Source organism: Mirounga leonina, unplaced genomic scaffold (assembly GCF_011800145.1).
Source record: "Mirounga leonina isolate KUSES-001 unplaced genomic scaffold, KU_Mleo_1.0 Mir_101609, whole genome shotgun sequence".
NCBI lineage: Eukaryota > Metazoa > Chordata > Mammalia > Carnivora > Phocidae > Mirounga > Mirounga leonina.
This window is the reverse complement of record NW_023270164.1, coordinates 14,872,658-14,896,360: the sequence shown is the minus strand read 5'-3', so window position 1 is coordinate 14,896,360 and position 23,703 is coordinate 14,872,658. Positions and strand designations below refer to the sequence as shown.

The 23,703-nt window shown below is 37.3% G+C and overlaps 1 pseudogene; it reads right to left on the bottom strand.

The window, feature by feature from the left end:
• Positions 1–23,703, bottom strand: part of LOC118008802 — a 101,844-nt pseudogene that overhangs the window by 57,323 nt on the left and 20,818 nt on the right.

Genomic DNA, 23,703 nt, shown 5'->3' with positions numbered 1-23,703 from the left:
GGCAGTGTCTGTCCCAGGTAAATAAATGTTCAGGTCTTCTTGTGTCTTTTAGCCATTTGTATGTCTTCTTTGGAGAAGTGTCTGTACATGTCTTCTGTCCATTTTTTTCCTTGATTATTTGTTTTTTGGGGGTTGAGTTTGAGAAGTTCTTTTTTTAAATTTTATTTTGTTTTACCATGTTACATTAATTACCATACAGTACATCATTAGTTTTTGATGTAGTGTTCCATGATTCATTGTTTGCATATAACACCCAGTGCTCCCATTCAGTACGTGCCCTCCTTAATACCCATTACCGGGCTAACCCATCCCCCCACTCCCCTCCCCTCTAAAACTCTCGGTTTCTTTCTCAGAGTCCATAGTCCTTCATGGTTTGTCTCCCCCTCTGCTTTCCCCCTCTTCAGTTTTCCCTTCCTTCTCCTAATGTCCTCCCTGCTATTCCTTATGTTCCACATATAACTGAAACTACATGGTAATTGACTTTCTCTGCTTGACTTAGCATAATCTCTTCCAGTCTCATCCATGTTGATGTAAATTTGGGTAGTCATCCTTTCTGATGGCTGAGTAATATTCCATTGTATATATGGACCACATCTTCTTTATCCATTCATCTGTTGAAGGGCATCTCAGCTCTTCCCACAGTTTGGCTATTGCGGACATTGCTGCTATGAACATTGGGGTGCATATGGCCCTTCTTTTCACTACATCTGTGTCTTTGGGGTAAAAGGGGAACACTCTTAACACTGTTGGTGGGATGATGAACATTTTTTCATGTGTCTAGTAGTCATTTGTATGTCTTTGTTGGAGAAGTGTCTGTTCATGTCTTCTGCCCATTTTTGACTTGATTATTTGTTTTTTGGGTGTTAAGTTTGAGAAGTTCTTTATAGATCTTGGATATCAGCCCTTTATCTGTAGTGTCATTTGCAAATATCTTCTCCCATTCTGTGGGTTGCCTCTCTGATTTGTTGACTGTTTCCTTTGCTGTGCAGAAACTTTTTATCTTGATGAAGTCCCAAAAGTTTATTTTCGCTTTTGTTTCCCTTGTCTTTGGGGACATGTCTTGAAAGAAGTTGCTGTGGCCGATGTTGAAAAGGTTACTGCCTATGTTCTCCTCTAGGATTTTGATGGATTCCTGTCTCACATTGAGGACTTTCATCCATTTAGAGTTTATCTTTGTGTATGGTGTAAGAGAATGGTCCAGTTTCATTCTTCTGTATATAGCTGTCCAATTTTCCCAGCACTATTTATTGAAGAGACTCTGTTTTTTCCATTGGATATTTTTTCCTGCTTTGTCGAAGATTAGTTGACCATAGAGTTGAAGGTCCATATATGGGCTCTCTATTCTGATCCATTGGTCTATGTGTGTGTTTTTGTGCCAGTACCATGCTGTCTTGGTGATCACAGCTTTGTAATATAGCTTGAAAAAATGTTCAACATCATTAGCCATCAGGGAAATTCAAATAAAAACCACATTGAGATACACCTTACACCAATTAGAATGGCAAAAATTGACAAGGCAAGAAACAATAAATGTTGAGAGGTTGTGGAGAAAGGGGAACCCTGTTACACTGTTGGTGGGAATACAAGTTGGTACAGCCACTTTGAAAAACAGTGTGGAGGTTCCTGAAAATTTAAAAATAGAGCTACCTTATGACCCAGGAATTGCACTTCTGGGGATTTACCCCAAAGACACAGATATAGTAAAAAGAAGGGCCATAGGCACCCCAGTGTTCATAGCAGCAATGTCCACAATAGCCAAATTGTGGGAAGAGCTGAGATGCCCTTCAACAGACAAATGGTTAAAGAAGACTGGGTCCGTATATATAATGGAATATTACTCAGCCATCAGAAAGGATGAATACCCAACTTTTACATCAACATGGATGGGACTGGAAGAGATTATGCTAAGTGAAATAAGTCAAGCAGAGAAAGTCAATTATCATATGGTTTCACTTATTTGTGGAACATAGGAATAGCATGGAGGACATTAGGAGAAGGAAGGGAAAAATGAAAGGGGGGAAATCAGAGGAGGAGATGAACCATGAGAGACTATGGACTCTGAGAAAGAAACTGAGGGTTTTAGAGAGGAGGGGAGGGGGGGATGTGTTAGCCTGGTGATGGGTATTAAAGAGGGCACGTACTGAATGGAGCACTGGGTGTTTTACACAAACAATGAATCATAGAACACTACATCAAAAACTAATGATGTACTGTATGGTGACTAACATAACATAATAAAAAAATTATTTAAAAATATTCAGGTCTTCTTTCTACCTGCAAACACAAAAATTTCACTAAATTTTATGTTATCCATTAGACTCCAGTTCTTTGAGTGGTTCCAAAATAAGTCATCAATTTGCAGTTTTTCCATCTCTTCCTGTTTTATTAGTAGGGATAGTGCCTCTGCCAGCTGTGGGCATTTCTGAGGTCAATATGGAAGTACTCAGGAAAGTCTTTTTAACAGATGGCTCTGGATCTGTTGAATATCCATTTGAAAGGTAATTGATACTTGACCCCCGTTAGACTTCATATGCATCCTTAGTTATCACTGTTCATTGTTTGGGCCTCCTAAAGACACCAATCTCTCAAGCCACCCTTTGTGTTCTTAAAAGTTTTCCCAGCTTTTTCTTATTTCAGCAGAGTCCTTCTGTCTGATCCTTTGTCCAGACAGAATCGGCATATAACTATTGGCTCCTGATCTCTGCTCATTAAACAAAGACATTTTCTGCTATGAAACTTAGTTGCTTAAAACTTCTTTATATACAGCTCTTTTGTAACTTTAAAAAATGTGTGCTTTTGTGCTTTTTAACCTGATCAGGTTTTTGTCTTAGTTGGCATAATGGTCACAATGGCCTGTCATGATATTCTACCTCTTAAAGAGAAGTGGCACACCTATTAGTAGATATTTAAGTGGGATATTTGAGAAAGTGAATTGATGGCTACCTGCCATAAGTCATTTCTAACTAGAAGCCCTAATTGTTTATTTTTTTCTAAAATAAAATTGAAATAATATTCCACAAAAAACTTTTGTAAATTTCACATTCTTAATATATCGTGGACATATCTGGATTTTTAAAATAATCTTTAACCGTATATTTATTAATGCCTGTATACTATAATATGGTATGGATGTGCCATAATTCACTTAAACAACCCCCTACTGATGGTCATTTAGATTTTCTCCTGGTGATAAGTAGAAAACCTACAGGTTTAAGTAAGTACATGAAATATAATTGGTTAGTTTTTAAAGATTTAGACATGCTTTTAACTGTGCTTAAAAATAACATTTTACATTAGAAGAATTTGAAAGGACTAAATTAGTGTATTTGGGGAAAAGTCTTGATCAGTAAAATATAAGGAGATACAGATGAGATAGGAAGAAAACACAACACATATTCTCAAGTCCCAGGACCACAAAATTTAGCTGAGATGAGAATACAGTTAAATCTGAGCTGGGGAGGGGGGAGAGTTTCATGTAAACCTGGAATGGATTGAGGTAAAATAACTGAATGGGATCAAGGCAAAATAACTAAGACTTTATATGCCCAAATTGTATGCTTCTGTTATTATTATAAAAGAACTCAGCCTGGGAGAGGATGGCATGCCTCTTTTGGTGGCACAGTTGATTTGATGAGAATTATTAGTTATCATAGCAGTCTGTTCTCTTGACTGCTCTTCTTGCCTCTTGCTGCTGCCAAAGATGGTCAGTTTACTCAGAATTTATCAAATGAAAATATTTAGGAAATCTTGTACACACTATTTGTAATATTTTATTACCCCAAACACTGCTGTAATAGGCGTGCTGTACACAAAATTCTAATTAATCTCTGACTTCTTTTTCTTTAAGACTTATTTCTAGAAATTATGCTGTCAGGTTACATTCCTGAGACATGTTCGCCAAATTCAACTGCAGGTTCTTCTTTTTATGACCAATGTCAAACAGCTTCTTCATAATTTATTTTCCCCAAACAAAGCTTAAGTCATGAGAACATTGCAAGAAAGAAAATGTACAGGTCAATCTCTATTATTAAAATGGATGCAAAAATCCATGTTAGAAAATAAAATCCAGCAGTATGTGAAACGGATAACACATCGTGGTTAAAAGCATCACTTTCCAGAAGGCAAGTGTGGCTTAACATTGGAAAACCTATCAATGTGATTCCTACATTCTCAAGAGGAGAAAAATCATAGGATAATGGCCATAAATGCAGAAAAACAATTTCACAAATTCAACAGCCATTCATGATTTAATTTGAAAAATGCCTTTAAAACAAAGGGATAGAAAAAAATGATTTGTTCTGATAAGGCTTATACCCCAAAATCTATACCAAAATCTTAATTAATGGTGAATTAATATGAAAGTGTTCTTCCTGAGACTTGGAATGGTGGGAATGACCCAAGAATGGCCATTATCCTCACTTTTGTTCAAAAATATACTTGGTAATCCTGGCTACTGAAGTAGAGCAAAATCAATCAATCAATCAATCAATCAATCAATTATATTGAAAAGGAAGGAATTAAAATGTCTTTATTCACAGATGATATAGTTATATGCATATACAATTCAAAAGAACCTGCAAGCTCTTAGAATATATAAGTGAGAATAGCAAGGTCACAGTGTATAGGGCCAATATATAAACATCAATCATTTTCTATAGATTAGCAATCAACAAATGTTTTCAAAAAAATTAAAACCACACCATACACAATAGCATTAAAAAGACAAAATACAGGGGTGCGTGGGTGACTCAGTTGGTTAAGCGTCTGCCTTCAGCTCAGGTCATGATCTCAGGGTCCTAGGATCGAGCCCTCATCGGGCTCCCTGTTCTGCGGGGAGACTGTTTCTCTCTATGCCTCTGCCTGCTGCTCCCCCTGCTTGTGCTCTCTCTTTCTCTCTGTCTCTCTCTGTCAAATAAGTAAAATCTTTATTAAAAAAAGGACAAATACAATATTTGAGCAGGAATGATGCTTCTGCCAGCTCTGGGCATTTCTGAGATCAAAATGGAAGTACAAGGTCTCTGCACTGTAAACCACAAAATACTATTCGAAGAAATTTAAAAATTCAAATGCCATATGATTTCACTCATATGTGGAATTTAAGAAACAAAACAAATGTGCAAAGGGAAAAAAAAGAGAGAAAAAGAGAGGCAAACCATGAAACAGACTCTTAACTACAGAGAACAAGCTGATGGTTACCAGAGGGGAGATGGGTGGGGGGATGGGTGAAAGAGGTGATGGGGATTAAGCAGTACACTTGTCATAATGAGCATCAGGTGTTGTATGGAAGTGTTGAATCACTATATTGTACACCTGAAACTAATATTACACTCTATGTTAACTAACTGGAATTTAAATAATTTTTTTAATTCCAAATAAATACCATGTTCCCATATTGGAAGAATCAATATATTTTTTAAAGATTTTATTTATTTTTTGACAGAAGGAGACACAGTGAGAGAAAGAACACAAGCAGGGGGAGTGGGAGAAGGAGAAGCAGCCTTCCCACAGAGCAGGGAGCCTGATGCGGGGCTTGATCCCAGGACCCTGGGATCATGACCTGAGCTGAAGGCAGATGTTTAACAACTGAGCCACCCAGATGCCCTGGAAGAATCAATATTGTAAATATTAAACATTTCTCCAAATTCTCCCTACAAATCTTATACAATTCTAATAGACATTATAGTGTGTTTATTTTGATAGAAATTGGCAAGACAATTCTAAAATAGACATAGAAACACAAAGGAAGAAGAGCCAACACAATCTTGAAGAAGAATAACAAAGCTGGAAGACTCACATTATCAGATAATAAGACTTATTAGAAAACCATAGTAATTAAGAGACTGTATACTGGTACAAGAATAAAAACTAGACCAAATAAACAGGTTAGGGAATCCAGAAACACATGTACTTATACACAATCACTTCATTTATGACAAGCTAGCATTACATTGCAGTGGGGAATAGATGGTCTGTCTCGTTGTGCTTTGCCCATTCCATATTGCTAGGGGAAAAGGCAAATCTTTACTCCTTCTGCATAATATACAATATAATCAATTTGAGAAGTATTTCTGATCTAAATGTGAAAAGTAAAATAATAAAGATTTTAGAGGAAAACATAGAAGAAAATCTCGATAACATAGAGTATCAAATTTTTAAATATTTTCTACTTTGTTCATTCATTCATTCATTCATTCATTTGTGGAGTTGACACAAAATGTTCCATTAGTTTCAGGTGTACAATAATAGTGATCAACAAGTTGATACATTATGCTATGGTCACCACAAGTGTAGCTTGTCCCCATACATTGTTATTACAATATCATTGACTATATTCCTTATGCTGTGCCTTTATTCCCATGCCTTATTAATTCCATTACTAGAAGCCTGTATCTCCCTTTCTCCTTCACCCATTTTGCCCAATCCCCCACCTCCCTCCCCTCTGGCAACCATCATTTTGTTCTCTGTATTTAGGGTCAGATTCTGCTTTTGGTTTCTTTATTAATTTTTTTTTAGATTCCACTTATGGGTCGAATGATATGGTATTTGGCTTCCTCAGTCTGACTCATTTCTTTTAGTATAATACCCTTTAGATCCATCCATGTTGTCTCAAGGGGCACCATTTCATCCTTTTTATGGCTCTGTAATATTCCATTACATCTGTTTTATCCATTATCCATATTTTGGCTACTGTCAATAATTCTGCAATAAACATAGGGGTGCATATATCTTTTTGAATTAGTGGCTTCATTTTCTTTGGGTAAATACTCAGTAGTGCAATTATTGGATCATATACCTCTATTTTTAACTTTTTGAGGAAACTCCATACCATTTTCTTCAGCGGCTACATCAGATTGCATTCCCACCAACAATGCACGAAGTTTCCCTTTTCTCCACATCCTTGCCAACACTTGCTACTTCTTGTCTTTTTGATTTTAGCCATTCTGACAGGTGTGAGGTGATATCTCATTGTGGTTTTGATTTGCATTTCCCTGATGATCAGCATCGTTTCATGTGTCTGTTGGCCATCTGGATGTCTGCCTTGGAAAAATATCTATTCATGTCTTCTGCACATTTCTTAACTGGATTATTTGTTTTCTTGGGTGTTGAGTTTGAGAAGTTCTTTATAGATCTTGGATACTAACTCTTTTTTATATTATTATGTTGTTTTCCAATATATAGTACATCATTAGTTTTTGATGTAGTGTTCAATGATTCATTAGTTGCATATAACACCCAGTGCTCGTCACAAAACGTGCCCTCCTTAATACCCATCACCCAGTTACCCCATCCCACCACCGCCCTCATTTCTGTAACCCTCAGTTTGTTTCCCGGAGTCTTGGGTCTCTCATGGTTCGTTTCCCTCTTTGATTTTTCCCATTCAGTTTTCCCTAACTCTTTATCAGATATGTCATTTGCAAATATCTTGTCTCACTTGGTGGGTTGTCTTTTTGTTTTTGATGGTTTCCTTGACTGCTGAAAAACTTTTGATTTTGGTGTTGTCCCAATAGTTTAATTTTTCTTTTGTTTCCCTTGCCTGAGGAGACATATCTAGAAAAATGTTTCTATAGCCAACATCAAAGAAATCTTGAGAAAGAGGAACAAAGCTAGAGCTATCACAATATCAGATTTCAAGCTATACCACAAAGTTGTAGTAATCAAAACAGTATGGTACAGGCACAAAATAGGCACATAAATCAATGGAAACTTATAGAGGGCCCAGGAATAAACCCATGTTTATATTGTCAATTAAGGTATGACAAAAACAGTGAAAATATACAATGGGGAAAGTCTCTTCAACAAATGGTGTTGGGAAAACTGGACAGCTACATGAAAAAGAATGAAACAGGATCACTTTCTTACATCATACACAAAAATAATCTCCAAGTAGATTAAAGGCCTAAATGTGAGACCTGAAACTATAAAACTCCTAGAAGAAAACATAGTCAGTAATTTCTTTAATAGACTTAAAACATTCCAGGTAGAAGGCCCTGTGTGCTTTCTTATTTTGTTTATAATTTGTGGTTTTACTATATTGTGGTCAGTTAGTATTTGTAACACTTACACTTTAAAGAATGAGACAAGGTTTTATTTGAACCTAATGACAAAGATTTTTAAGCAAAGTCCAGAGAGCTACAGGGACTTTTTCAAAAGTTTATATAAGTGTATATGTAGGTTATACAAGATAAAAATTGATAATAATTTTAATTTTTACCAGTAACACAAACTTCTGTTCATCAAAAGATACTACTCAGAGAATGAACAGGCAAGCCATAGAATGTTATGCATGTTTGCAATACATGTCTGCAAAAACGTTATTTCACTTAAGATGTATAGAGAATACTAAAAATCAGCAAAAACAAGACTGACAAATCAATAGAAAAAAGGGAAAAATTTGGAATAAGTACTTCACAAAACAAGATTCCACATGACTAAAAATTATATGAGAAGGTTCTTGATGTCATTAGGCATCTGGAAATTAAACCTATATTGGCATGGCTATGAAACATCCTCTGCGTCAACTTGGATGACTCAAATGAAAAAATTATGCCAAATTTTGATAAGAATGTGAGGAAACATGAACTTTAATACACAAATGATGAGAGTGTACATTGGGAATATCTTTGGTAACATATAATAAAGTTGAATGTATGCAATGTCCTATGACCTAGCAGTTCCCTGCTAAGGAAATACTTAGGGAAATACACATAAATGAGTATAATTATCACCAAAACTATGTACGAGATTATTTGTACAGCACAATATGTAATATTCCAGATGAAAAACTATGCAAATGTTCATAATAGGTACGATTAATGAGTAAAGATGCTTTGTTCATATGATGGAATACAGTGTAGCAGCACAATGATAAATAACTACCAGACCCAAGACCATGGATAAAACACAGGAAACTGATGTTGAGTAAAAGAAGCTAAACAAAAAAAACTCTGTGCCATATGATTCCATTTACATAAATTTAAAATCAGACAAAACTAGACCATGCTGCTGGAGGTAAGGATTGTGTTTACTTTTGCAAAAGAGGAATAAGGATGACTGGGAAGTGGCACAAGAGGGCCTTATAGGGAGCTATGTAATATACCACCATTTGGATCAGAATGGGAATTACATAGGTATGTTAAATTTGTTAAATTTCATGGAACAGTACACATGACTTCTAACCTTTTCCATGTGTATATAACACTTTAATGAATAAGTGTATGCAAAAAAAAATTGGAGATGGAGGAGGGTATAGCAAAGAACAATGGAGTCATCCTCCTGAAATTTGATCTTCCAGAGCAGGGAATTTCTGCCTCTGCCAAAATTTAAATATGCCATTAAAAATAATTGTAGATCCATGGAATATTACTCAGCCATCAGAAAATGAAATCTTGCCATTTGCAAAAACGTGAATGGAACTAGAGGGTATTATGCTAAGTGAAGTAAGTCAATCAGAGAAAGACAATTACCATATGATTTAATTCATATGTGGAATTTAAGAAACAAAACAGAGGAGCATAGAAGAAGGGAGCAAAAAATAAAACAAGATGAAATCAGAGAGGGAGACAAACCAAAAGAGAGTCTTAACCATAGGAAACAAACTGAGGGTTGCTGGAGGGGGAAAGGGTATGGGGTAAATGGGTGATGGACAATAAGGAGGGCACTTGATCTAATGAGCACTGGGTGTTATATACAACTGATGAATCACTGAACTCTACCTCTGAAACTAATAATACACCATATGCTAATTAATTGAATGTAAATAAAAAATAATTGTAGATCCAAATCTGTATTGTCTGGAAATTCTTTTTCCATAACCTTGAATGAATCTTCTAGGAACTAATACCTCTTCAGTTACAAAAATTGTTAAGCAAAGAATCACCTCTTGTTTCCTTTCCCTTTATTTTATCATAGTCTAAGAAAATGAAATCTAATGCTTTTGTATAAATAGATATGTATGGTATAAATGTCATTGTTGTAGAATCATTTCCTTAAAGTTATCTCCCCTTTTTGCTGTTAGCTTTCTAGTCTATCGATTTATTTCATAAGAGAAAAAAAGAGAGAGACAAACCATAAAACGGACTCTTAACTATAGAAAACAAACTGAGAGATGCTGAAGGGCACTTGGGCAGGGAGATGAGTTAAATAGGTGATGGGTATTAAGGAGGGCACTTGTGATGAGCACTGGGTGTTGAATGTAAGTGATGAATCAGTAAATTCTACTCCTGAAACTAATTATTGCACTGTATGTTAGCTAACTGGAATTTAAATAAAAACTGAAACTACAAAAAAAGAGAAAGATGTTTGTATGTAATGATTTAATTTTTTCCAGTTTTATTAATAACTAAATGACATACATTACTGTATAAGTTTAAGGCATACATACTACAAATGATAAATGAATTCAGTAAAGTTACAGGATACAAAATCAATGTACAGATCTGTTGTACTTCTATATGCTAATAATGAAGTGGTGGAAAGAACAATTAAGAAAACAATCCCAGGGGCACCTGGGTGGCTCAGTTGGTTAAGCATCTGCCTTTGGCTCAGGTTATGATCCCAGGTTCCTGGGATTGAGCCCTGCATCAGCGGGGACCCTGCTTCTCCCTCTCCTCCCTGCTTGTGCTCTCTCTCGCTATCTCTGTCTCTCTCTCTCTCAAATGAATGAATAAAATCTTTTAAAAAAGAAAGAAAACAATCCCATTTATAATTGCATCAAAAATAATAAAATACCTAGGAATAAACTTAACCAAAGAGGTGAAAGACCTATACTCTGAAAACTATAAAACATTTATTTTTTTTAAGATTTTATTTATTTATTTGACAGAGAGAGAGAGAGCGAGAGAGGGAACACAAGCAGGGGGAGTGGGAGAGGGAGAAGCAGGCTTCCCGCTGAGCAGAGACCCCGATGTGGGACTTGATCCCAGGACCCTGGGATCATGACCCGAGCTGAAGGCAGATGCTTAACGACTGAGCCACCCAGGCGCCTCCTATAAAACATTTATGAAAGGAATTGAAGAAGATACAAAGAAATGGAAAAGTCTTATGGATTAAAAGGCCAAATATTCTTAAAATGTCTACACTACCCAAAGCAGTCTATAGATCTAATACAATCCCTACCAAAATGCCAACAGCATTTTTCACAAAACTAGAACAAAAAAATCTTAAAATGTGTATGGAACCACCAAAGACCCCAAAAAGCCAAAACAATCTTGGGAGGAAAAAAAAAAAGCAAAGCTGGAGGCATCACATTCCAGAATTCAAGTTATACTACAAACCTGTAGTAATCAAAACAGTATTGTAGCGACTCAAAAATATACACATAGGTAAATGGAACATAATAGAAAACCTAGAATAAACCCACAGTTATATGTTCAATTAATCTTCAACAAAGTAGGAAAGAATATGCAATGGGAAAAAGACAGTCTCTTCAACAAATGGTGTTGGGAAAACTGGGCAGCCACACAGAAAAGAATGAAACTGGATCACTTTCTTACACCATATACAAAAATAAACTCAAAATAGATTAAAGACCTAAAATCTAAGACCTGAAACCATAAAAATCCTAGGAGAGAAAAGAAAAAAAAGAAAAAAGAGAGAGAGAAAAAAAAAGTCCTAGGAGAGAGCCTGGGCAGTTCTCTGACATTGGCCCTAGCAACATTTTTCTAGATAGATCTCCTAAGGCAAAGGAAACAAAAGCAGAAATAAACTGTTGGGACTACAAAAAAATAAAAAACTTCTGCACAGCAAGGGAAATAGTCAAGAAAACTAAAAGACACGTGATGTGATGAGTACTGGGTATTATACAATTAATTTATCACTGAACATTGTATCAAAAAAGAATGATACATTGGCTAATCGAATTTAAATAAAAAATAAACAACAACAAAAAAAGAAAACTAAAAGACAACCTTCGGGATGGGAGAAGATATTTGCAAGTGATATGTCCTATAAGGGGTTAGTATCAACATATATAAAGAACTTACACAACTCAACATCCAAAAAACAAATAACCCAATTAAAAAATGGGCAGAAGTCATGAATAGACATTTCTCCAAAGAAGACAAATAGATGGCCAACAGATACATGAAAAGATGCTCAACATCACTCATCATCAAGCCAATGCCAATCAAAACTACAATGAGATATCATCTCACAACCATCAGAATGGCTAAAATAAAAAATTCGAAAAACAACAAGTGTTGTCAAAGATGTGAAGTAAAAGAAACCCTCTTGCACTGCTGGTGGGAATGCAGACTGGTGCTGTCACTCTGGGAAACAGTATGGAGGTTCCTCAAAAAGTTAAGAATATAACTACTCTGTGATTCAGTAATTGCACTATTGTGTATTTACCCAAATAATGCAAGAACCCTAATTCAAAGGTACATGTACCCCTATATTTATTACTGTATTATTTACAACAACCAAATTTTGGAAGCAGCCCAAGTGTCCATCAATAGATGAAAATAAAGAAGGTGTGGTGTATATAGACAATGGAATATTATTCAGCCATACGAAAGAATGACATCTTGCCATTTGCAATGACATGGATGGAGCTAGAGAGTAAAATGCTAAGTCAGTCAGAGAGAGATAAATACCATATGATTTCACTTATAAGTGGGATTTAAGAAACATAACAAATGAGCAAAAGATAAAAAAAAAGAGAGAGAAAGGCAAACCAAGAAACAGACTCAACTGTAGAGAACAAACTGATGGTTACCATAAGGGAGGTGGGTGAGGGGATGGGTTAAATAGGTGATGGGATTACAGAGTGCATTTCTTGTGCTGAGCACCAGGTGATGTATGGAAGTGTTGAATTACTATATTGGGTACCTGAAACTAATACTACAGTTTATGTTAAGTATACTGGAATTTTAAAAAATTAAAAATGATCCCTAATACTAAATAATCACTAATAATAATACTAATAATCAGTAAACTAACCCCACAGTATAGTGCGGGAAAAAAATCTCTCAGTTTGAATCCTGGCTCCAGCACTGGCTGTGTGATCTTGAGCAAGTTATTAAACAAATCTCATAGATTCACACAGATCAGTTGGGATAGGTGTGGTTAGAGCAGAAGAGAGGAGACTTGGACATTTTTCTTTCAGTTTTTCTGCTACTTCCAACAGTTTACACATCTTGAGCTCAGTTTCAATTAATTGCTCTTTTTCATGATTTTGTGTTCACTCTTTCCTGCTTCTTGGTAGGACTAGAAATTTTTTTTCTGTGCAGAACATTGTCAATAATACATTGCTTAAAATTTGGACTTTGTCATATTCCATAAAGGATGTTCACTTTTGTTCTGGAAGCTAGTTATTATTGGCTCCTTTGGGTCTGTCACGTTTGCTTTCATTCTCTGTGTGGTTGGGTAGGTATCAGTTTTGAACTTAGTTCTGGGGCAGAATATTTTAACCTCAATACCTGGCCTGTCATCTTTTTTTTTTTTTTAAGATTTTATTTATTTATTTGACAGAGAGGGAACACAAGCGGGGGAGTGGGAGAGGGAGAAGCAGGCTCCCCGCAGAGCAGGGAGCCCGATGCGGGACTCGATCCCAGGACCCTGGGATCATGACCTGAGCTGAAGGCAGTCGCTTAACCAACTGAGCCACCCAGGCGCCCTGTCATCTTTTTTAAAAAGATTTATTTATTTATTTCAGAGAGATAGAGAGGGGGGAAGGGCAAAGGAAGAGGGAGAGAGAATCCTTGAGCAGACTCCCTGCTGAGCACAGAGCCTGACATGGGGGACTCAATCCTAGGACCCTGAGATCATGACCTGAGCTGAAATCAAGAGTTGAGTGCTTATATTTGTTTTTAGGGTGTTGAGTTTGAGAAGTTCTTTATAGATCTTGGATACCAGCCTGTTATCTGTAATGCCATTTGCAAATATCTTCTCCCATTCTGTAGGTTGCCTTTTAGTTTTGTTGATCATTTCCTTTGCTGTGCAGAAGCTTTTTATCTTGATGAAGTCCCAGTAGTTCATTTTTGCTTTTGTTTCCCTTGCCTTTAGAGATGGGTCTTGCAAGAAGTTGCTGTGTTCAAGGTCAAAAAGGTTGCTGCCTGTGTTCTCCTCTAAGATTTTGATGGCTTCCTGTCTCACATTGAGGTCTTTCATCTATTTTAAGTTTATCTTTGTGTAAGGTGTAAGAGAGTGGTCCAGTTTCATTCTTCTGCATGTGGCTGTCCAATTTTTCCAATACCATTTACTGAAGAGCCTGTCTTTTTTTCCATTGGATATTCTTTCCTGCTTTGTCAAAGATTAGTTGACCATAGAGTTGAGGGTCCATTTCCCTTGACTCTGGGAAACAAACTGGGTTGTGGAAGGGGAGGTGGATGAGGGGATTGGGTAACTGGGTGATGGGCATTAAGGAGTGCATGTGATGTGATGAGCACTGGGTGTTATATGCAACTAATGAATCATTGAACATTATATCAAAAACTAACATTGGTTAATTGAATTTAAAATAAATAAATAATAAATAAATAAATAAATAAATAACACGTTAAAAAAAAAAGAGTTGCATGCTTAAACGACTGAGCCACCCAGGTGCCCCTGGCCTATCTCTCATCTTAACTAAATACCCACAAATATTAAGCAAGGTCTCTGGATTTTGCCCCACAGCACTTGTTCCATCATAGGTTTCATGCAGTCTTCCCATCAATTGTTCCCTCTGCTTCCAGATAAACCCTGCAAATTTGAAGTGCTTCACCAGCTGCAAACCACAATCTCTTCAACTCATCAAAGCATCTGTATTTGTTTAGGTTCCACCTCCTTGTGTCACCATCTGCACCCAGGCAGCATGCTGTGGCAAACAGTGTTTCATCCCATAGATTTCCTTCTCTCAAGTATCGCAATTCTTTTTTTTTTTTTAATATTTTATTTATTTATTTGACAGAGAGAGACACAGCGAGAGAGGGAACACAAGCAGTGGGAGTGGGAGAGAGAGAAGCAGGCTTCCTGCAGAGCAGGGAGCCCAATGCGGGGCTCCATCCCAGGCCCCTGGGATCATGACCTGAGCCGAAGGCAGACGCTTAATGACTGAGCCACCCAGGTGCCCCAAACCCTGTCCATTTTTGAGTCTTTGTCATTTACACTTATTGTTTGATGCTCTGGCAAAATAGGTTTCAGCTTCAAGGGGATTCGTGAGAAGGACTTTTGACAAATACAAAATCCTGATACCCTTAGTACCATAAAAGTAAACTGAGTAAGGATTTCCACTTAATGACTGAGCCACCCAGGCGCCCCTCAAGTATCGCAATTCTGCACCTTCCACTGCCCAATGCCCCCAAACAGTCCCTTAATGGATTTTGTACAAAATTTATAGTTATTTATACTGTAAGTGTATGTCAGGGGCCAGTTACTATGTGATAGATGAGCTAGTATCAATAGTTTCCCAAATCTCAGTCACCATTCTATTGGGAGGCAAGAATTGAATGTCCAAGTGGACTTGAGACATTTGTTTGTTGCTTTTTGCAGAAGACAGATTTAGAAACAATATGATATCTAAAATTTCTGTGTCATTCTCTCCCAGGAAAAGTTTATTTAATTTCTGATGTAAGGGAAGCAATCTTTGAGTTCATAGAGAATGATTGTGCTAAGGAAGAGGCTATATTGAGGCTTCATTAGCTCATAGTCAACCTTTTAATGTAAGGGAGGGCAGGAGTACCTATCTTTTCTGCTTCCCTTGAGGAAGTGAATGGTTGACTGACCAACTGATTTTATAGTGCAAATGCAGAGAAGTACAAAAAATATGAAAGGAAAAGTCAGTCAATGTTGCAAAATGTTGCCCTGCTCAAGTTGTGAATTTCCCTGTGTACTCTGCATGGTCCATGAACTGGAACTAAGCATGTAACCCTCTGCCTGACCATGGATGGCTTAGTAAGTACTGACCATGAAAAATTAAACACCTCAAAGGGCTTACTAAACTTTAATATGAATCTGGTTTCATCAAAGGCCACTGACCTTGGTAATGGCAAGGACAGGCTTCTCTTCCAGAATGGGATAGGTTGGAGTTTAAGGAGGCTGTGTAGAAGTTTCAGCCATGAGCTGATCACCAAACTGGATCAGGTTGTCCACCTGCCCCCCACAAGAACACTGCAGAATAGTTATAGCTTCCTTTGATTTATTTGGGGGGGGGGTCAAATTATTCATTATGACCTCAGAAACTAAATACAATATAAGTCAATCCTCTCTTCTGGAAATAGTACAAAAAGAAAACTAAGGCAGCAGTATCACTGGGGAATGCTGTAAAAAAAAATTCTGTTCTAAGAGATAAGAAAGTAGTTTAGATTATTCAGGAGGCAGTGGGCATGGAGAAGGAAAGGAATGGGAAAGTGGACTCCTCTCTTTCCATTACACACATTGTCCTACAGGGAATTGCCATTGTTTGCCTGACACCTTGACATACTCTTTATACCCCAACACCTTTGACTCAATCCTTGAGGATTGAGTAGCCTCAAAGAAAACGTGAAAGATTTGAAACACAGCATCAACCCCACAGAACCAGGGGAAATTCTCATTAGAACATGAGCATTCTGTTTGGAAGGTTCCTAATAAATTCTTCCATGATTGAAGTGCATCCAGTTTTCTCAAGGTAGACTATTTAGAAGCCAGAGATATAATGCTTCTGAAAACAGAGAAGTAAGGAAACATCTAGTGCTCAACCCCTAACCCTGCCCATAGCCACACCACTGAGCCAAAGGGCTTTCTTTCCTTTCTTACTCAAGGACAGAACAATTTTTCTTTACAAGTCCCAGGATGAACAATCAGAGAACACTGACAAGTTAGGACAAGGAATTATCAAACTTTAATGGCTGCAAGGAAGAAAGAGTACTGTCACCAAAAATAAAGCACAGTCCAGCAGTCCAGTACCTTTTGAGTAGAATGCATTAGTGACTTGGGAAAGGACAGGGATTTCTTTTATCCTGGGGGTGTCAGGTAAGGGGCCAAGGTAAATTGCAGGGGAGTAAGGTGAAAGATGGGCCTGCTAAGGTAGTTTGATAGAAACATAAAAAGTCTTTAAGTGTCACATGCCTAAAGGTTTTAACTGTATCCTGTGGTGATGGCTGAAAGAATTTTAACAGAGGTGTGTTTTTATAAAATTCTTAATAACAGTATTGTAGGGAACACACAAGAGTGGTGGATTCCCTCTCTCGTGTAAAGAATAGCACAAAGTGCAGCATTTGTTATTACTAAAATGTTTCTCTTAGAAATATTTTGAATATGTCAGGATGAAGTATCCTTGCCCCTTTCTGGAACACTGGGATGTTATCTAATCCTTTCTCTTGGCAAAATACTCATACTGGTATTTTTAATTTGTTAGATAAAAATAAACCTACTAAATAGGGAATTTATGTTCAGGAGTCATGAAAACATTATTCTCCTCATACACATAAATATTATCAACTATGACCATTAAGCACTAATATAAGTTTTTAAGCTAAAATATGTTGTTAATGTTTCCCAAGTTATGTTATGTTGTAATTCATTATAGATGAATATTGTTTTAAAGATTTTATTTATTCATTTGTGACACAGAGATACAGAGAGAGAGAGCATGAGCAGGGAGTGAGGCAGAGGGAGAGGGAGAAGCAGGCTCCCCGCTGAGCCAGAAGCCTGATGTGGGGCTCGATCCCAGGACCCTGGGATCATGACCTGAGCCGAAGGCAGACGCTTAACCATCTGAGCCACCCAGGCGTCCCTATAAATGAATATTTTTAAAATAGGTTGATGCAGAGTCTTTTAGCCAAGATTATTGGAATTCAGATGAAGCCAAATGGAAAAGTGTTTCCTATCCTGAAACCACTTTACTGCATCTATCTTAGTTTTGCCATGAGGTCCTCCATTTTCTTTTCCTGTGCATGTATGAGGGAGTATTTAGTTTATGATCATTCCACTAGGGCTCAGTTTGAGTGATGGCACCATGTGATATGGGTGTGATCTCAGTAGTGGATTTATTTTGGGACACATAGGAATTCTACTTCACCAGAGCCTAAAAGAACAGAGAATGTATTTTCCAGTAATGGAAAAAAAAAGCAGTAGAACTAGCACTTTAGGATGGATTATAGAGACTACAGAATAGATTCCACTTGCTCATGTGACAGCATATTTGGAAAATGATCACCAAAGAAAAACATCTGTTTTGATTCTACATATAATAACAATTGACATAGGCCTGTGAGTGTGAGGTTTTTGTCCAAGGAAAACAGTATATATTGGTAATTGGTAGTGATTCTGTAAGATATCTGGGCTACCTCTAAGAAAGGAGAAATTTTAAAGTATATAACTTAGTGATAGCTGAAAGTTATTTCTAAAAGGACAGTAGTGATATGTGTTGTCTTTTTCAAGGCATTGTAAAATGTGAGATAAATAACATTGGGTGCAAAGAAAAAATTAGATATGTGGGAATAGTTACTGAAGATGACCTGAAATGTCCAAGTTTAAGTGAAAAAAATCAGAAACCTCTGAGTCAACCATGGGATGTGTTCCCAGTTTGGACAGTCTGTCTACATCCAAATAAAAAGTTTTTTTTTTTTTCACCACAAAGGAAACCATCAACAAAACAGAAAGGCAACCTACTAAATGGGAGAAGATATTAGCAAATGATATATCCAATCAAGGGTTAATATCCAAAATATAAAAAGAAATTATACAACTCAACACCAAAGAAACCTCAAACAATGCAATTAAAAAAATGGACAGAGGACCTGAATAGTTTTCCCAAAGAATACATATACATGGCCAACAGAGACATGAAAAAGATGCTCAACATCACTAATCATCAGGGAAATGCAAATAAAGCCAAATGAAATATCACCTTACATCTGTCAGAATGGCTACAATCAAAAAGACAAAAACTAACAAGTGCTGGTGAGAAAGTGGAGATAAGGGAACCCTTGTGCACTGTTGGTAGGAATGTAAATTTGTATAGCCATTGTGGAAAGCAATATCAGGTTCCTCAAAAAGTTAAATATAGAACTACCTTATGATCTAGCAATCACACTACTGGGTATTTACCCAAAGAATACAAGAACACTAATTCAAAAGGATATATGCACCCCTATTTTATAGTAGCATTATCTACAATAGCCAAACTATGGAAGCAGTCCAAGTGTCCATCAACTGATAAATGGATAAAGAAGATGTGTTATATATATTCAATGGAATATTATTCAGCCATAAAAAGTATGAAATCTTGCTGTTTGCCACTACAAGGATGGAGGTATAGAATATAGTGCTAAGCAAAACAAGCCAGTAAGGGAAAGACAAATACCATATGATTTCACTCATATGTGGAATTTAAGAAACAAAACAAATAAGAACAGGGAAAAATGAGAGACACAAATCAAGAAATAGACTCTTAATTATAGAGAACAAACTGATGGTGAGTAGAGCAGAGGGGGTTGAGGAGATGGGCTAAACAGGTGATGGGGATTAAGAAGTGCAGTTATCGTGATGAACATCAGGTGATGTATAGAATTGTTGTATATCATACACCTGAAACTAATACAGCACTGTATGTTAACTAACTAGAATTAAAATAAAACTTGAAAAAAAAGAAATACCATATGATCCAATAATTCCACTACTGGATATTTACCCAACAAAAGCAAAAACATAAATTCAAAAAGACATATGCACCCTTATGTTTATTACAGAATTATTTACAATAGCCGAGATATGGAAACAACTTAAGTGTTGTATATATATATACATATATATATATATAGCCGATTTTGATCGGCATACATATACATACACACACACATACATACATAATGAAATATTACACAGCTATAAAAAGGATTAAAAAAATGCCATTTGTGGGATCCCTGGGTGGCTCAGTCAGTTAAGCATCTGCCTTCAGCTCAGGTTATGAGCTCAGGGTCCTGGGATCAAGTCCCACATCAGGCTCCTTGCTCAGTGGGAAGCCTGCTTCTCCCTCTGCCTGCCGTTCCCCCTGCTTGTGCTCTCTCTCTGACAAATAAACAAAATCTTTTTAAAAAATCATGCCATTTGTTAAAGAGACTGTCTTTTTTCCATTGGATATTTTTTATAAATGGTGCTGGGAAAATTGGACAGCTATATACAGAAGAATCAAACTCAACCATTCTCTTACACCATACACAAAGATAAACTCAAAATGGATGAAATACCTCAATGTGAGACAGGAATCCATCAAAATCCTAGAGGAGAACATAGGCAGTAACTTCTTCAACATCGGCCACAGAAACTTCTTTCAAGACACGTCTCCAAAGGCAAGGGAAACAAAAGCGAAAATGAACTTTTGGGACTTCATCAAAATAAAAAGCTTCTGCACAGCAAAGGAAACAGTCAACAAAACAAAGAGGCAACCCACAGAATGGGAGAAGATATTTGCAAATAACCCTACAGATAAAGGGCTGATATCCAAGATCTATAAAGAACTTCTCAAACTTAACACCCAAAAAACAAATAATCAAGTCAAAAAATGGGCAGAAGACATGAACAGACACTTCTCCAAAGAAGACATATGAATGGCTACCAGACACATGAAAAAAAAATTAGCCATCAGGGAAATTCAAATCAAAACCACATTGAGATACCACCTTACACCAGTTAGAATGGCAAAATTGACAAGGCAAGAAACAACAAATGTTGGAGAGGTTGTGGAGAAAGGGGAACCCCCTACACTGTTGGTGGGAATGCAAGTTGGTACAGCCACTTTGGAAAACACTGTGGAGGTTCCTCAAAATTTAAAAATAGAGCTACCCTATGACCCAGCAATTGCACTCCTGGGTATTTACCCCAAAGACACAGATGTAGTGAAAAGAAGGGCCATATGTACCCCAATGTTCATAGCAGCAATGTCTGCAATAGCCAAACTGTGGGAAGAGCTGAGATGCCCTTCAACAGATGAATGGATAAAGAAGATGTGGTCCACATATACAATGGAATATTACTCAGCCATCAGAAAGGATGAATACCCAGCTTTTACATCAACATGGATGGGACTGGAGGAGATTATGCTAAGTGAAATAAGTCAAGCAGAGAAAGTCAATTATCATATGGTTTCACTTATTTGTGAAACATAAGGAATAGCATGGAGGACATTAGGAGAAGGAAGGGAAAAATGAAGGGGGTGAAATCAGAGGGAGAGATGAACCATGAGAGACTATGGACTCTGAGAAATAAACTGAGGGTGTTGGGGGGGATGGGTTAGCCTGGTGATGGGAATTAAGGAGGGCACATACTGCATGGAGCACTGGGTGTTTTATGAAAACAATGAAGCATGGATCACTACATCAAAAACTAATGATGTATTGTATGGTGACTAACATAACATAATAAAATAAAATTTAAAAAAAAGATGTGGTCGATATATACAATGGAATATTACTCAGCCATCAGAAAGGATGAATACCCAACTTTTGCATCAACATGGATGGAACTGAAGGAGATTATGCTAAGTGAAATAAGTCAAGCAGAGAAAGTCAATCATCATATGGTTTCACTTATTTGTGGAACATAAGGAATAGCATGGAGGACATTAGGAGAAGGAAGGGAAAAATGAAGGGGGGGAAATCAGAGGAGGAGATGAACCATGAGAGACTATGGATTCTGAGAAACAAACTGAGGATTTTAGAGGGGAGGGGGGTGGTGAGGATGGCTGAGCCCAGTGATGGGTATTAAGGAGGGCACGTATCACATGGAGCACTGGGTGTTATACACAAACAATGAATCATGGAACACTACATCAAAAACTAATGATGTCTTGTATGGTGACTAACATAATAAAAAAAAATCATGCCATTTGTGACAACATGGATGAACCTAGAGGGTATTATGCTAAGTGAAATAAGTCAAGCTGAGAAAAGCAAATACCATATGATTTCACTCATATGTGGAATCAAGAACTTAAAAAAAAGCCACAAATGAATAAACAAAAAGCAGAATACAGAGAACAAACTGATGGTTGCCAGGGTTGGGGGGATACAGGAATGGGCAAAATGTGTGAAGGGGAGTGGGAGGTACAGCCTTCCAGTTATGGAATGAATAAGTTATGGGAATAAAAGGCACAGCATAGTGAATTGTGTAAGACTGATGAATCACAGACCTGTACCCCTGAAACAAATAATACATTATATGTTAAAAAAAAAAGAAGATAGTAGGAAGGGAAAAATGAAGGGGGGGGGAATTGGAGGGGGAGACGAACCATGAGAGACTATGGACTCTGAGAAACAAACCGAGGGTTTTAGGGGGGGAGGGGTGGGAGGATGGGTTAGCCCAGTGATGGGTATTAAGGAGGGCATGTATTGCATGGAGCACTGGGTGTTATATGCAAACAATGAATCATGGAACACTACATCAAAAACTAATGATGTAATGTATGGTGACTAACATAATAAAATAAAAAATTTTTAAAGGCACAGCATAAGTAATATAGTCAATGATATTGTAATAACACTGTATGGTGACCAATGGTAGCTATACACTTGTGGTGAGTATGGCAAAATGTTTAAACTTGTCAAATCACTATGTTGTACATCTGAAACTAATGTAACATTGTGTGTCAACTATTCTCAAAAATTTTTTTAATAAATAAATAAATAAATGTCGAAGTCAAAGTGCTGAGAGATATAATGAAGCCTAAATGAGGACAACCAGCTTACTGTGAGACCAGTTTAAGAAAAAGAACATTGATTCATGGTACCTGTGCATGAGCCATTGCTGGAAAAGTAGGTGTGAAATAATCACTGACGTTCCATGGGCCTTAACAAGTCCTCCTACCAACAGACATTTATCTTATCTTCTCATGGGTTGAGTCTGCCAACCATGCCTGCAAACACCAAGTGCTAGTCTCTGGATGAGATATGGCAGTACCTGAGGCCATGTCTATTTGAATGGGTACATGTGACATTTCAAAGTGGATCATGACATTTGGGTATGTGTGTTTCCCCATCTGCAATAGTGTGAGAGGCATGTGAAAGTGTGGAGTTATCAATAAGAATCGGACAGTATGGGACTAGTATTTGTCCAGAGGACAAAACAACATCTTCCTCCAACCCTACACTGCCACTCTTCCCTCTCCCGGAGCTTTCTCTAAATGAGGCTCAGACACAGGGGTTTGGAATATTGTTCAATGAAATATAGTTCCCCGTACCCCTTCCTTTAGAGCCTTCTGGTCCAGTTGGGTTGAAGCACAGGCTTGGACCAATACAACCAATACAAAATACCATATAATATACTAAACACTAAGAAAATCTGGTAAAGTACAGCACAGATGAAATGTATGAATATAATTATGTGCTAATTGTGTCTCCTAGACATCAATGAGGGAGCTAATTAGAAAAGAGAGGGGTCAAAGAGGATAGAAGTAATCAAGAAAAGCAGTGAAAGAAGGGGTAACTACCAAGAGAAGGGAGCATCATGTGCAGATAGGAAACGGAACATGGCCAGTTAATGAGGCAAAAAAAGGTACAGCTTTCTGATTGAGTTGGGTTGAAGCACAGGCTTGGACTCAAGAATGAAGCAGAATTCCTTTGACTCATTCTGCATCTTACTACCACTGACCCCTAATGTGCAAGGATGAGGACTCAGCCCCAAATCTCCAGTAAGAAGAAAGAAAGAGAGAGTGATGTGGCAGCATCCAGCCTTCACAGGTGGGCACTGGCTCAGCTTACCGCTTAGTATTGTAAGAGAGAACATGGGTGTGTCCTACATGCATAC